The following is a 14,567-nucleotide window of genomic DNA, read 5'->3' on the forward strand; positions in this document are numbered from 1 at the left end:
CTTCTTGTGCTGGCTCTTTTATGATGAAGACTATTGAATTCAAATGGGATTTATTGGAAAGAATTAAACGTAACTCTGAAGATTGGGACCTCGACAAAGGTAAGGAGTCAGGTATGACACCTAGGTTTCATTGTGTTAAATCTTTTATGGATATTGATGTTTTCCATAAGTTTAGCACTAAATATGGACTTGACTCTGAAATAGTAGCTTCTTTCTGTGAATCTTTTGCTACTTATGTTGATCTCCCCAAGGAGAAGTGGTTTAAATATCATCCTCCCATAGAAGTAAAAGTAGCTGCACCAATTAAAGTTGAAGAAAAGACTATCACTTATAATGATCCTATTGTTCCTACTTCTTACGTTGAGAAAGCACCTTTCCCTGTCAGAATAAAGGATCATGCTAAAGCTTCAACTGTGGTTCGTAAAAGCAATATTAAAACTTATACACCTTCTAAGAAAATTAAAGTTGAACCTGATATTTCTATTGTTAAAGATCTCTTGGCTGATAATATTGATGGGCATGTTATTTATTTCCTTGATGAGACTGCTAGAATTGCTAAACATTGTGCTAAAGATAAAAACAGACCTGTGGTAGGCATGCATGTTATTTCTATTAAAATAGGAGATCATTGTTATCATTGCTTATGTGATATGGGTGCTAGTGCTAGTGCAATACCTTACGCCTTATACAAAGAAATTATGCATGATATTGCACCTGCTGAGATAGAAGATATTGATGTCACAATTAAACTTGCCAATAGAGATACTATTCACCAATGGGAATTGTTAGAGATGTTGAATTCTTGTGTGGGAAAACTAAATATCCTGCTGATTTTCTTGTTCTTGGTTCCCCACAAGATAGCTTTTGTCCCATTATATTTGGTAGACCCTTCTTAAACACTGTTAATGGTAAGATAAATTTAAAAAAGGATGTTGTTACTATAGGTTTAGATGATATGTGTCATGAATTTAATTTCTCTAAATTTAGTAGACAACACCGTGAAGAAGAATTACCTAGTAAGGATGAAATTATTGGTCTTGCTTCTATTGTCGTACCTCCTAGTGATCGTTTAGAACAATATTTGCTAGACCATGAAAACGATATGTTTATGAATGAAAGAATGGAAATAGATGAAATATTCATTAAACATGAACCTATTCTGAAACACAATTTACCTATTGAAATCCTAGGGATCCTCCTCCACCCAAGGGTGATCCCGTGTTTGAGCTTAAACCATTGCCTGATACTCTTAAATATGCTTATCTTGATGAGAAAAAGATATATCATGTTATTATTAATGTTAACCTTTCAGAGCATGAGGAAGAGAGTTTATTGAAAACTCTGAAGAAGCATCGTGCTGCTATTGGGTATTCTCTTGATGATCTTAAGGGCATTAGTCCCACTCTATGCCAACATAAAATAAATTTGGAAGAAGATGCTAAACCAGTTCATGATCATCAAGAATGGCTGAATCCTAAAATGAAGGAAGTGGTAAGAAAGGAAATACTAAAGCTCCTTGAGGCAGCTATAATTTATCCCGTTGCTGATAGTAAGTGGGTAAGTCATGTCCATTGTGTCCCTAAGAAGGGAGGTATTACTGTCGTTCCTAATGATAAAGATGAATTGATTCCTCAAGGAATTATTATAGGTTATAGGATGGTAATTGATTGCCGCAAATTAAATAAGGCCACTAAAAAGGATCATTACCCCTTCCCTTTTATAGATCAAATGCTAGAAAGATTATCCAAACATACACATTTTTGCTTTCTAGATGGTTATTCTGGTTTCTCTCAAATACCCGTGTCAGCCAAATATCAATCAAAGACTACTTTTACTTGCCCTTTTGGTACTTTTTCTTATAGATGTATGCCTTTTAGTTTATGTAATGCACCTGCTACCTTTCAAAGATGCATGATGGCTATATTTTCTGACTTTTGTGAAAAGATTTGTGAGGTTTTCATGGACGATTTCTCCGTCTATGGATCTTCTTTTGATGATTGCTTGAGCAACCTTGACCGAGTTTTGCAGAGATGTGAAGAAACTAATCTTGTGTTGAATTGGGAAAAGTGACACTTTATGGTTAATGAAGGTATTGTCTTGGGGCATAAAGTTTATGAAAGAGGTATTGAAGTTGATAAAGCCAAGGTTGATGCTATTGAAAAGATATAAGAAGTTTCCTTGGTCATGCCGGATTTTATAGGAGGTTCATTAAGGACTTCTCAAAAATTTCTCGACCTCTGACTAATTTATTACAAAAAGATATGCCATTTGTCTTTGATAATGATTGTGTAGAAGCATTTGAAATACTTAAGAAAGCATTGATCTCTGCACCTATTGTTCAGCCACCTGATTGGAATTTACCCTTTCAAATTATGTGTGATGCTAGTGATTATGCTGTAGGTGTTTTTCTAGGGCAAAGAGTTGATAAGAAATTAAAGGTTATTCAATATGCTAGTAAAACCCTAGACAATGCTCAAAGAAATTATGCTACTACTGAAAAAGAAATCTTAGCAGTTGTATTTGCTTGTGATAAGTTCATACCTTATATTGTTGATTCCAAAGTAACTATTCACACTGATCATGCTGCTATTAAATATCTTATGGAAAAGAAAGATGCTAAACCTAGACTTATTAGATGAGTTCTCTTGCTACAATAATTTGACTTACATATTGTTGATAGAAAGGGAGCTGAGAACCCCATTCCAGACAACTTGTCTAGGTTAGAAAATGTGCTTGATGACCCACTTCCTATTGATGATAGCTTTCTTGATGAGCAATTAAATGTCATAAATGCTTCTCATACTGCTCCATGGTATGCTGATTATGCTAATTACATTGTTGCTAAGTTTATACCGCCTAGTTTCACATACCAGCAAAAGAAAAAGTTCTTCTATGATTTGAGGCATTACTTTTGGGATGACCCACATCTTTATAAAGAAGGAGTAGATGGTGTTATTAGACGTTGTGCACCTGAGCATGAACAGGAACAGATCCTACGCAAGTGTCACTCCGAAGAATATGGAGGACAACATGCTGGAGATAGAACTGCCCATAAGGTATTGGAATCTGGTTTTTATTGGCCTACTCTCTTAAAGGATGCCCGTCAGTTTGTCTTATCTTGTGATGAATGTCAAAGAATTGCTAATATTAGTAGAGGTCAAGAAATGCCTACGAACTATTCACTTGTTATTGAACCATTTGATGTTTGGGGTTTTGACTATATGGGATTTTTTCCTTCCTCTAATGGATATACACATATTTTAGTTGCTGTTGATTACATTACTAAGTGGGTAGAAGCTATTCCAACTAGTAGTGCTGATCATAACACTTCTATTAAAATGCTTAAAGAAGTTATTTTTCCAAGATTTGGAGTCCCTAGATATTTAATGACTGATGGTGGTTCATATTTTATTCATGGTGCTTTCCGTAAAATGTTTGCTAAGTATGATGTTAATCATAGAATTGCATCCCCTTATCAGCCTCAGTCTAGTGGTCAAGTAGAATTGAGTAACAGAGAGTTCAAATTAATTTTGCAAAAGACTGTTAATAGATCTAGAAAGAATTGGTCCAAGAAACTTGATGATGCATTATGGGCCTATAGAACTGCATATAAAAATCCTATGGGTATTGTTGGTGTCAAAACCGGCGGATCTCGGGTAGGGGGTCCCGAACTATGCGTCTAGGCCGGATGGTAACAGGAGGCAAGGGACACGAAGTTTTACCCAGGTTCGGGCCCTCTCGATGGAGGTAAAACCCTACGTTCTGCTTGATTAATATTGATGATATGGGTAGTACAAGAGTAGATCTACCGTGAGATCGAGGAGGCTAAACCCTAGAAGCTAGCCTATGGTATGATTGTTGATGTGTATGTTGTCCTACGGACTAAAACCCTCTGGTTTATATAGACACCGGGTAGGGTTAGGGTTACATAGAGTCGGTTACAATGGTAGGAGATCTACATATCCGTATCGCCAAGCTTGCCTTACACACCAAGGAAAGTCCCTTCCGGACATGGGACAAAGTCTTCAATCTTGTATCTTCATAGTCCAGGAGTCCGGCTGAAGGTATAGTCCGGCTATCCAAACACCCCCTAATCCAGGACTCCCTCAGTAGCCCCTGAACCAGGATTCAATGACGACGAGTCCGGCGCGCATATTTTCTTTGGCATTGCAAGGCGGGTTCCTCCTCCAAGTACTTCATAGAAGATTTTGAACACAAAGATAGTGTCCGGCTCTACAAAATAAGTTTCCACATATTGCCATGGAGAGAATAATATTTACACAAATCTAATCTTCTGACGTATTCCGTAGTGTGACATCACGCCACGGCCAAGCTTTTATTCGAACCGTTTTACTGTCCCATCTCAGCGCGTTATGCGAGGCGGTTTCCTTGGCACGTCTTGTTAAAGCAGAGATCGTGTCCCCTTATTCTGGGATTCTCATCAATATGGGCGTGGGTAACCCAACCACGCCATTTATTATGGCGCTTGGAGATAAGCGAGTTTTACCAAGCTGGTGGGGACATGTAGTTGCGTCCACCCATATAAAGGGATAAGGATCCACCTTTTCACCTACGCCTTCTTCCTCCTTCGCCTATCCATTCTTGCGCACTCGAGCTCCAGTGCCCAGGTCCGCACTCCCCACCTCAACCTTCTCCAGCCATGTCCGGAGCGGGAGGCAAGTGGATGGTCTCCTTCGTCATGGAGGGACATATCAAAATGATGAGGAAGGCCGGATACCTGTCTAACGACATCGCGTACCGGCTCCCCGAAAAGGGGCAGCTCATCCCCACCCCTAGGGCCCATGAGAGGGTGGTGTTCCTCCCCCATTTCCTCCGCGGACTGGGCTTCCCTCTCCACCCATTGGCCCGGGGGCTCATGTTCTACTACGGCCTGGATTTCCCCGATCTGGCCCCGAACTTCATCCTCAACATCTCGGCGTTTATCGTCGTGTGCGAGGCCTTCCTCCGCATCCACCCCCATTTCGGCCTATGGCTCAAGACTTTCAACGTCAAGCCGAAGGTGGTGCGCGGCAACCAGGCGGAGTGCGGAGGCGCCATGGTGGGCAAGATGGCCAACGTCCTCTGGCTCGAGGGCTCCTTTGTGGAGACCCTGAAGGGGTGGCAATCGGGGTGGTTTTACATCACTGAGCCGCGCGACGCTGAATGGGTCGCACCCCCTGAGTTTTGATCCGGACCCCCTACACGGCTCACCTCTTGGAAGGAGACGGGCCTGTCATGGGGTAAGAAGGGAGAGCTGACCGGACTTGAAACATGCGTCCAAACCCTGGTGGACAAGAAGCTCAAACTTGTCAACGTAGTCCAGGTTATGCTCATCCGCTTGATCCTCCCATGTCAATGACAGGCTTTCAACCTGTGGGAGTTCGATCCGGCGCGGCACCAAACACTGAGCAGGCTCTTCGACACGACGTACGAAGATGCCTGGAAGGTGCATTTCAAGGGTGCCGAGGCTCCCGCATCTGCTACCGAGGATCGCGGATTCAGTGCGCAGCGTCATGCTCTCGCGGTAAGCTGTTATTTTCCTTTTACAGGGTATCAATTTTTCATAGTTTGACTCCATGCGGGATCTAAACTCCCTTACCTTTGACAGGATTGGCAGGTGACATCCGGATAGATCAACTGTCTGGCTCCTTTGCCCGAAGGCCCAGCGGACGCTCGCTTGGCGAAGCTACTGGTTCTGGCACCCTATGTGGTGCTGGAGAAGAAGGCCGTGAAAAAGGCCGCGGGGACTCGAAAGAGTGCCCGGCGCCAGGAGGTGTCGGATCCATCATCCGACGGTTCCGAGGCGCACTCCTCCCATGAAGACGAGGAGGAAGAAGAAGAGACCTCTCCCCCTCCAGCAGGGGGAGAGAAGAAAAGGAAGGCCACCCTCTCGGGGGAGGCCGGAGGGTCCAAGAAGGGGAAAACCCTTCCTCCGAACTGCTCCACCGATGCCGACGGCGGTGGAGAGGAGTGGCAGCCCAGGGCCAAGCCCCTGGCAAAATCGTAAGTATCCGGATACCAGAGTAATTCATAGTATTCATTTATTGCACAGCTTTCCCTTACGTCGAATATGTTTATGCAGCCCACCCAAAGACCGGCTCGACGCGTCGTCGAGTGGCTCACTGGACTCGTCGGATGTGAACTCGCTTCCGACGGCTTCCTCCCCCTGCCATACGGAAAACACCGAAGTGTTGTCCCAACAGGTTCCAAGCCGGGGGGAGGTGGTCCTGGAGGCGTCGTGAGGCGACCTCCCGGACTCCAGGAGCAAAGGGGGTGAAACCCCCCAGGGCTCCAAGTCCGGTCTAGGCCGGACACTGCTCCGGAACCTTCAGAGGTTCCAGAGTCTGGTGGGGGACCTCCTTCCAACAGGAGCAAGTCCGCCGTGCCGGTGGCCCCTGTCCAACAGGAGGCGCCGGACAATATGTTGGAGGTGCTCCAAGGCGCCTCCATCGACGAGGAGCAGCGCACTATTATGAATGCGGTGGTCCAGAAGGTTCAGTCCGCCAAGAGCGGACTGACTGAAGCTTGTACTAGCCTTTTGACAGTCTTTGAGGTAAGTAAAGAGTGTGTAAATAATAGTACCGCATAGATAGTAGCCCCTGATGCTCTGTTTGGCGTTCGGGAAGAAAAGCCGAATAGAGGATCAAATAGAATTCGCAGGAGTCTAACAAAAATGAGTCAATATGCATATGCAGGCTTCCCTGCTTGCATCCGCCGCACTGACTGCGGAAGTGGATACGCTAAAGCAGAACCTCGAGCGGTCCGAGCAAGAGCTCGAGCGTGCCAAGAAGCAGATCGAGGATAATGAAGGTAATAAATACCTTGTTTTTAAATATATATAAAAAGGTGCAATTGCAAAGAATGACAGGATTATCGTGGCTATTGTAGGGGCCACGTCTGAAGTGGCGACCCTTAAGAAAGCGCTGGTCGAGGCCGAGAAGAGGGCGGCCTCGGAGCGCACCGAGCGGCAGAAGTATGAGGCCGAGGTTGGCAAGGTGCGGCAAGAGCTCCAGGCTCTCATGGAAAAACATGAGAGTTTGGAGCTTGACTCGAAGACGCAAGCGTCCGAGCTCACGATGGCTATTGAAAATGCCAAATCTACCAAGGCCGAATCCCAGAAGACCCTCCAGGAGTTGGATGAGGTGAAGAAGATAGCGGCGGGTAAGGCATTCTTTATGCAAAGCAAACACATAAACATGAGTTACTTGTTACTTACCCGAATCCGGATCTCTCCAAGAGCGTTCGCAGATCTTCCCCGGAGTGTGTCCGATGCCGCCGCATTCTATCCAGCCGAGGACGGCAGATCGACGGAGAAGGTGTTCTGGTCTCAGTACGCTGAGGCCGGACACCCCGTGCCCCTGAGCGACCAGCTGAAGCAACTGGTCGAGCTCCACAAGGCGGCCGAACAGGCCATGAAGGGCCCCATTGTTCGGCTGTGGCCTGGAGGGGCTCTACCTGGGAGCTATTTCGGGCTGGTGCGGCGGCTGGTGGAGGCCTGTCCAAGGCTCGAAATCATCAAGCGCTCCGTCTGCATTGAGGGTGCCCGTAGGGCCCTTGCCCGTGCTAAGGTGCACTGGGGCAAGCTAGATGCTGAGAAGCTTGTGAAGGACGGGCCACCGCCGGCGAAAGAGCATCGCAAGCCCGAGAATTACTATAAGGATGTTCTGAAGGGTGCCTGCCTTGTGGCGGATGAATGTTCTAGGGATGTAATTTTTGAGTGAAACTTGCTCGTTTTGTCCTGTGCGCTGAAAACTTGTTTATATGCGCTAAGCAATGCTGTTGGAATTTAAAATATTACCTTCTGTGCGGCTGTTTATCAATTCTGAGAGATGGCGAGTCGTCGGCTTCTGCCCCCGTGCCGCTAGTGCTGGGGTGTTCGGGGATAAACCTAAGCCCTCTTTTTCCCATGTTTGGGTCCTTCGAGGGAGGCGCTCAGCCCAACGAACAAGGCAATCGGACTATAATGCGTGAACACTCTCACTTAGCCATAGAATTCTATAATTTTAAATTTCGGCGAAGCCCCTGGTATTCGGAAGACCGAGTTCGGGGCGCTATCCATGCCTTGGCCGGACAGAGCCGGCTCCTCGCCCTAAGCGGTATAAGTCTTTAGGGACTCGAAAAAAACCTCTCGAATAGCGACCAGCTCTCGCTTCATCATGACAATCAGTTTTAGCTTTCTCCACTGAGGTGCTCGACCCAGCTCAACTGGGGCACAATCGCAGTGGTTCTCCTAGTGATACCTTAGCCGATATAGCGGAATGTAAGGCACCAAAACATAGGAGCCGGGCAAACCCAACTATTGACCCAAGACATGATTTGGAGCCGATGCATATAATGCTATAAGTTCGGGGTGCCGCACTTGTTAAAGTGTTCGGACTTCTTACACCATATTGAGGGGTACCAAAGCCCCTAGCATATTTTGGCCGTACCAACGTGTACGGGTGCAACATGTCGTTAAGGAACATATATAAAGAAAAAAGGTCATGCAAAAATAGACGAAAGCTATGTATTGTTTATTGAAAAGGGGTGCGATCAAGGCAGAACGATACAAGTAATGCGATAAGTGGAAGGTTGGACTAGTTAACATGTCTGCTTCAGGGGCAAGCTGCGGAATAGTATGCGGAACGGGTATACTGCTCGTGATAGAGACCACCTGGGAGTTCCGTAATGTGGCGTGGCTTGTCTGATTCTCTGGTTCTTGCATCGTTTGTGCGGCAATTGAACTACCGAACAGGCCTTCCGAAGGATGGAGTCCTGAAAGTAAGAGAAAATTAAAAAATCGGCAGCCCCTGGTATGGTTTAAGCCGTGTGATGGTGCCCCTCCCCCTATGTCCATGGTATCTCTAGAGCGTAGTTATGTACGCGAAGTACTGGCGTCGCCTTTTTGCGAGGGTTGGGGTTGGGGCCGCATTGCTACACTTGCTCGGATCGTGCCAGGCGGTCTGGTTGTAGGTTACTCCGGGCGCGCTTGACAGTGTCCGGTCGTTTAGTGGCTGGACTGGAGAACTGTCTGGAGAGGCTGCTTTGTACTTCCGCTGCAAGGGCCGCCGTGTGCTCCTCCGTTCGGAGGGAGCGTTCGGTGTTTCCATTGACCGTAATTACTCCTCGAGGGCCTGGCATCTTGAGCTTAAGGTATGTGTAATGCGGTACCGCATTGAACTTAACGAATGCAGTTCGCCCGAGCAGTGCGTGATAACCACTGCGAAACGGGACTATGTCGAAGATTAACTCCTCGCTTCGGAAATTATCCGAAGATCGGAAGACCACTTCAATTGTGACTGAGCCTGTACAGTTGGCCTCTACACCTGGTATTACGCCTTTAAAGGTCGTTTTGGTGGGCTTAATCCTCGAGGGATCTATTCCCATTTTCCACACTGTATCCTGGTAAAGCAGGTTCAGGAGGCTGCCGCCGTCCATAAGGACTCTAGTGAGATGAAATTCGTCAATAATTGGGTCTATAACCAATGCGGCAAATCCGCCATGAAGGATGCTAGTGGGATGGTCCCTTCGATCAAAGGTGATCGGGCAGGAGGACCATGGGTTGAACTTTGGGGTGACTGGCTCTACTGCGTGTACGTCCCCTAACGCGTGCTTCCGCTCCCTTTTGGGGACGTGGGTTGCGTATATCATGTTCATCGTCCACACTTGTGGGGGAAAACCCTTCTGTCCACTGTTGTTCGGCGGCCGGGGCTCCTCGTCGTCATCGCTATGCAGCCCCTTGTCTTCATTATCGACATTTAACTTGCCTGCCTGCTTGAACACCCAACAATACCTGTTGGTGTGATTGGCTGGCTTTTCGAGGGTGCCATGTATCTGGCACGAGCGGTCGAGTATTCGGTCCAAACTGGACGGGCCCCTAGGATTCCTTTTGAATGGCTTTTTCCGCTGACCGGATTTAGAGCCTATGAATCCGGCATTAACTGCCGTATCCTCAGCATTGTCGCCGTTAATGCGGCGCTTCTACTTGTTGTGACGCGACCTGCCACTACTGTCCCTGGTGTCCGAATTGCAAGGGTTCTTGGTCATATTGTTGCTACGAGCAAGCCAGCTGTCTTCTCCCGCGCAAAAGCGGGTCATGAGTGTCGTGAGTGTTGCCATAGATTTTGGCTTTTCCTGTCCAAGGTGCCGGGCTAGCCACTCGTCACGGATATTGTGTTTGAAGGCTGCTAGGGCCTCAGCGTCCGGACAGTCGACTATTTGATTTTTCTTTGTTAGGAACCGTGTCCAGAACTGCCTGGCCGATTCCTCTAGCTGCTGAATTACATGACTTAGGTCATCGGCATCTGGGGGTCGCACATAAGTGCCCTGGAAATTGTCGAGGAATGCGGCTTCCAGGTCCTCCCAACAACTGATTGATCCTGTTGGCAAGCTGTTAAGCCAATGCCGAGCTGGTCCTTTAAGATTGAGTGGGAGGTATTTGATGGCATGGAAATCATCGCCGCGGGCCATGTGGATATGAAGGAGATAATCCTCGATCCATACCGCAGGATCTGTTGTGCCATCATATGATTCGATGTTTACGGGTTTGAAACCCTCAGGGATTTGATGATCCATTATTTCGTCTGTAAAGCAGAGTGGGTGTGCGGCGCCTCTGTACTGGGCTATATCATGACGTAGCTCCAGTGATCCTTGTCTACTGTGTTCGGCCCTGCCGAATTTGTGGCCGGCGTGACGGTTGCCGTCTCGAGCCGTGGGGCGCCCACGCGATACGTAGATCGATCTTGTTTGCCTTGCCTTGTCCTCCAACATGTCTTGTAAGTCCGGCGCATATTCCCGTGCCTTGGTACGGGGTGCGGCTTGAGTGGAGGGTCGAGAGGCCTCTCTGTCGCGTCCACGAGGTGGTCGGTCGGCCGCATCAAGTGCTTCCTCCTCTAATCGGGGTAGCAACCTGCGCTTTGGGTAGCTCTTGGAGGGGCGTTCGAGTTTATGCTCTTTGGCCGCAAGGATTTCAGTCCATCTGTCGACTAGCAAATCTTGATTAGCTCTAAGTTGTTGCTGTTTTTTCTTGAGGCTTCTTGCCATGGCCATAAGCCTGCGTCGAAAACGCTCTTGCTCGACGGGATCCTCTAGCACGACGAATTCGTCGTCGTCGAGGCTTGCCTCGTCTTCGGAGGGAGGCATATAATTATCGTCCTTGACCTCTCTGTCTGCCGCTCTCTCATGAGGGCTGGTTTCTCCATCCTCCTGTGCTAAATCTTGCTGGAGGGGGTTTTCTTCGGCGCTTTCCGGAGTATTATTATCTCCCATGCTGGAATCACCGTGTTTGTTTTGGCGGGATTTTGAGCGGCGCCACTGACGCCGGCGCTTAGGCTGTTTCTTGGAGGGGTCATCCTCCGCTGTTCCATCGCCATCTCCCTCTTTTGGGGTGTCCACCATGTATATGTCATACGACAACGTGGCTTTCCAGGGCCTAGTAGGCGCTGGTTCTTCATCATCTCCTTCATTGGCGTCCATACCATCGATGTCTTCGGAGTCGAAGTCGAGCATGTCGGTTAAGTCGTCGACAGTGGCTACAAAGTGGGTGGTGGGTGGGCTTTGAATTTCTTCATTGTCCGTACCCCAACCTTGCTGACCGTAGTCCGGCCAGGGCTCTCCTGATAAAGAGAGAGACGTCAGTGACTTCAGGATATCGCTGAAAGGCGAGTGCTGAAAGATGTCCGCGGTAGTGAACTCCATGATCGGCGCCCAATCGGATTCGATCGGTAGGGGCGCGGAGGGTTCGGAGTCCGGAGAGGAGTCCGACTGGTGCTTGGCTCAATCGCTGTTGGGGTCGCATCCCCCAAGGTGGCGTCCAACCGCCCATCCTCGATTGGCGCAGTTGGCTCCGAATTAAGGGTTGGAGCCGATGCGGGTGCGGCCTCCAGGGCACTGTTTGGCGGAAGAGCTAGATCATGCTTGTCATGACAGTGCGGCGTGCTCGGCAGTGGCTCGAATCCGTCGAAGATCAAGTCCCCGCGGATGTCATCCGTGTAGTTTAAATTTCCAAATCTGACCTGACGGCCAGGGGCGTAGCTTTCGATCTGCTCCAGACGGCCAAGCGAATTGTCCCGCAGTGCGAAGCCGCCGAAGACGAAGATCTGTCCGGGGAGGAAGGTCTCACCCTGGACTGCATCGCTATCGATGATCGTAGGAGCCATCGATCCTGACGGCGACGACACCAAGGAACTCTCAATCAAAGCACCAATGTCGCTGTCAAAACCGGCGGATCTCGGGTAGGGGGTCCCGAACTGTGCGTCTAGGCCGGATGGTAACAGGAGGCAAGGGACACGAAGTTTTACCCAGGTTCGGGCCCTCTCGATGGAGGTAAAACCCTACGTCCTGCTTGATTAATATTGATGATATGGGTAGTACAAGAGTAGATCTACCGCGAGATTGAGGAGGCTAAACCCTAGAAGCTAGCCTATGGTTTGATTGTTGATGTGTATGTTGTCCTACGGACTAAAACCCTCCGGTTTATATAGACATTGGGTAGGGTTAGGGTCACATAGAGTCGGTTACAATGGCAGGAGATCTACATATCCGTATTGCCAAGCTTGCCTTCCACGCCAAGGAAAGTCCCTTCCAGACACGGGACGAAGTCTTCAATCTTGTATCTTCATAGTCCAGGAGTCCGGCTGAAGGTATAGTCCGGCTATCCAAACACCCCCTAATCCAGGACTCCCTCAGGTATGTCTCCGTATAAAATGGTTTATGGAAAAGCATGCCACTTACCTCTCGAACTAGAACACAAGGCATATTGGGCTATTAAAGAGCTCAATTATGATTTTAAACTTGCCGGTGAGAAGAGGTTATTTGATATTAGCTCACTTGATGAATGGAGAACCCAAGCCTACGAAAATGCCAACTTGTTTAAAGAAAAAGTTAAAAGATGGCATGATAAAAGGATACAAAAGCGTGAGTTTAATGTAGGTGATTATGTATTGCCATACAACTCTCGTTTAAGATTTTTTGCAGGAAAACTTCTCTCTAAATTGGAAGGTCCTTACGTTATCGCGGAGGTCTATCATTCTGGTGCCATAAAAATCAACAACATCGAAAGCACAAATCGGAAGGTGGTGAACGGTCAAAGAATCAAACATTATATCTCAGGTAATCCCACAAATGTTGAAACCAATGTTATTGAAACCGTAACCCCGGAGGAATACATAAGGGACACTTTCTGGAACGTTTCAGACTCCGAAAAGGAATAGGTATGTGGTATGGTAAGTAAACCGACTCCAAAACAGTTTTTAAGGCAATATTTCTCCGTTTTGGATTATTTAGAAAAATAGAAAAATAAGAAGTAGTCCGGGAAGGACACGAGGCCTCCACGAGGGTGGAGGGCACGCCCTACCCTACTTGGCGCGCCCCCTTCCTCATGGGCACCTCGTGCGCTTTCCGGACTCCGTTTTCTTACACGACACATATTTTGGTCGGTAAAAATTCATTAATAATCTCCCGGGGGTTTTGACTCACGTATCACGCAATTATCCTCTGTTTTGTATTTCGAGTTGTTGCTACTGCAGATTAGAGGAAGATGTCTTCGCAAGAGTCAGTCCGGGAGAGCCGGGTGTCTCATCCACCACCAAGATCAATGACAAACAACAATGTTGACCTCTTTGGGCCAGCCAAGGAGGAAGAGATGGAAGCTGATTTGAAGAGGATAGATGCCATGGAAGAGGATCAAGAAGTCACTTCCCGCTTCCGAGCTGGATTCACAATGGGAGAACTGTAGAGCTCGGCTATTCCAAACTCGGTTATCCCTTCCAATGTTAGATTTCTTTCTTATGAGAATATGAAAAGGAGTGTCATTGGTTCTCCCGTAGCTATGCAGCACCCTTGGGTGCAGGGAGCTTTGGCTGTTACAGGAAAACTCCGAAAGGAAATAATGGACCTCAAGCAGCATGTCAATAAGCTCGAGGAGGAGAATCATATCCTGAGGGGCATCATCGCCAAGAATATCACATCACCATCCCCGAAAAGAGAGACATAATCACATGGGTATGGGCACTCCCCTTGGCAACTGCCAAGCTTGGGGGAGTGCCCCGGTATCATATCACCATCACTTTTATCTTTACCGTTTTTCTTAGTTTGATCCTTTTGGTAATATCTTGATCTAGTAGAATAAAAGTTCTTAGTATGATCTAGTTGTGAGTTTTGCTTTATAATTCCTCTATGTAATCGAGTCCGTGAGCTATATAATAAAGATTAGTGTTGAGTCAAGGGCTTGATTATTTTGCCATGATCCTAAGGGAATAAAAGAAAAGAGAAAGAAATAAATAGAAACAAAGAGATCATGTGAATCTTATGGAGAGTAATGAGCTCACATAGAAAAATTATGATGAATAAAAGTTGTTGAGAGCTGACAAATATAGTTTCGGTCATCGTTGCAATTAATAGGAAGTAATAAAGAAAGAGAGGTCTTCACATATAAATATACTATCTTGGACATCTTTTATGATTGTGAGCACTCATTAAAATATGACATGCTAAAGAGTTGACGTTGGACAAGGAAGACAACATAATGGGTTATGTTTTCTTACATCTAAGATAAATTATATTGTCATGGATCATCCAACATGGTTGAG

Source organism: Triticum urartu, chromosome 4A (assembly GCF_056163025.1).
Source record: "Triticum urartu cultivar PI428250 chromosome 4A, HENAU_Tu73, whole genome shotgun sequence".
Classification (NCBI taxonomy): domain Eukaryota; kingdom Viridiplantae; phylum Streptophyta; class Magnoliopsida; order Poales; family Poaceae; genus Triticum; species Triticum urartu.